Consider the following 1,847-nt stretch of genomic DNA (forward strand, 5'->3'; position numbering starts at 1 on the left):
GCGGGCGGGGCGGCTGCGGCGTGCGGCGGCGCGCGGCTCGAGCAGCTACGGCGACTAGGGTTTCGGGCGAGGGGTGCGGGGTGGGCTGAGGGGCGGCTCCCCCAGCTTATAAGACTGGTCGGGCCAAGAGTCCTAGACGGATACGGCCCGGTTAGGTCGGTTCGCGTTTTTTTAACAATTCGGACGTGCAGAAAAAGAAAGAAAAGAAATACTAAACGGACTCCAAAAATCCTGAAATAAATTTTCCCCGTCCTCTAAAAATAAGGCGGACAATGTGAACATTTATTTGGGCCTAAAATGCAATTTTGAAAAACGCATATTTTTCCTAATTCAAATAAAATAGCAATAAAACTCCGAATAAAAAACGTATTTGATTTTAATATTAAATCTCTGGCATTTCTTTATTTTGAGGAAGTCATTTTATCATCTCTCTTTTATGTTTTTATAAAAGAAATATTTCAGAGAAATAAAATTAAAATCAAGCGATCCTCTTTTCATAATTCGAGAAAAGCTCAAATATGAAAATAACGAAATCCCCAACTCTCTCCGTGGGTCCTTGAGTTGCTTAGAATTTCTAGGATCAACCAAAATGCAATAAAATATGATATGCAATGATGATCTAATGCATAACATTCCAAGTTGAAAATTTGGGATGTTACAAACCTACCCCCCCCCCTTAAGATGAAAATTGCCCTCGAGATTCGGGTTGGCTAGAAAATAGGTGCGGTGGTCTTTGCGAAGGTCATCCTCTCGCTCCTAGGTGGCTTCATCCTCAGTATGGTGGCTCCATTGAACTTTGCAAAACTTAATAACCTTGCTGCAGGTGACTTGACTGGCAAACTCCAAAATCTTGACTGGCTTCTCCTCATAAGTCAAATAATTGTCCAACTGAATCGCCTCCAAGGGTACGGTATCTCTTAGAGGTATATCGGCCATCTTAGCATGGCACTTCTTCAACTGGGAAACGTGAAACACATCGTGAACTCCTGACAGTCCTTCAGGTAACTCCAACTTGTAGGCAACTTCTCTCATCCGTTCCAAAACACGATACGGTCCTACAAATCTCGGGGCTAACTTTCCCTTAACTCCAAAACGTTTCACTCCTCGCAAAGGTGATACTCGCAGATATGCTCTATCTCCAATTTCATAGGTTACCTCCTTGCATTTCGAATCTGCATAACTCTTCTGTCTGAACTGAGCTATCTTCAGTCTATCTCGAATCAGTTTAACTTTCTCCTCAGACTCCTTGATCAAGTCTGGTCCAAACAACTGTCGGTCTCCAACTTCATCCCACGTTAACGGTGTTCTGCACCTTCCTCCATACAGGGCTTCGAACGGTGCCATCTTCAAACTGGCTTGGTAACTATTGTTGTATGAGAACTCTGCGTAGGGCAAATTGTCATCCCAACTAGATCCATAATCTAGCGCACATGCTCTCAACATGTCCTCCCGAATCTGATTGACTCTCTCGGTCTGTCCATCCGTCTGCGGGTGAAATGCTATACTGAACTCTAGTCTCATTCCCAAGGTCTGGTGTAACTGATGCCAAAACTTTGAGGTAAACTGTGTCCCTCTATCTGATACGATGGTCCTTGGAACTCCATGCAGACATATGATCCTGGTCATATATATCTTGGCCAATTTGGCACTAGTATAAGTTGTTTTCACTGGGATAAAGTGTGCCACTTTGGTCAAGCGGTCAACTACTATCCATATAGAATCATAACCTGATTTGGTCCTGGGCAATCCAGTGATAAAATCCATGCCAAGTTTATCCCACTTCCATTTGGGTATCGGCTTATGTTGTAGCAATCCCACTGGCTTTTGATGCTCTGCCTTCACTCTCT

This window comes from Triticum dicoccoides, chromosome 7A (genome assembly GCF_002162155.2).
Source record: "Triticum dicoccoides isolate Atlit2015 ecotype Zavitan chromosome 7A, WEW_v2.0, whole genome shotgun sequence".
NCBI classification, from domain to species: Eukaryota; Viridiplantae; Streptophyta; class Magnoliopsida; order Poales; family Poaceae; genus Triticum; species Triticum dicoccoides.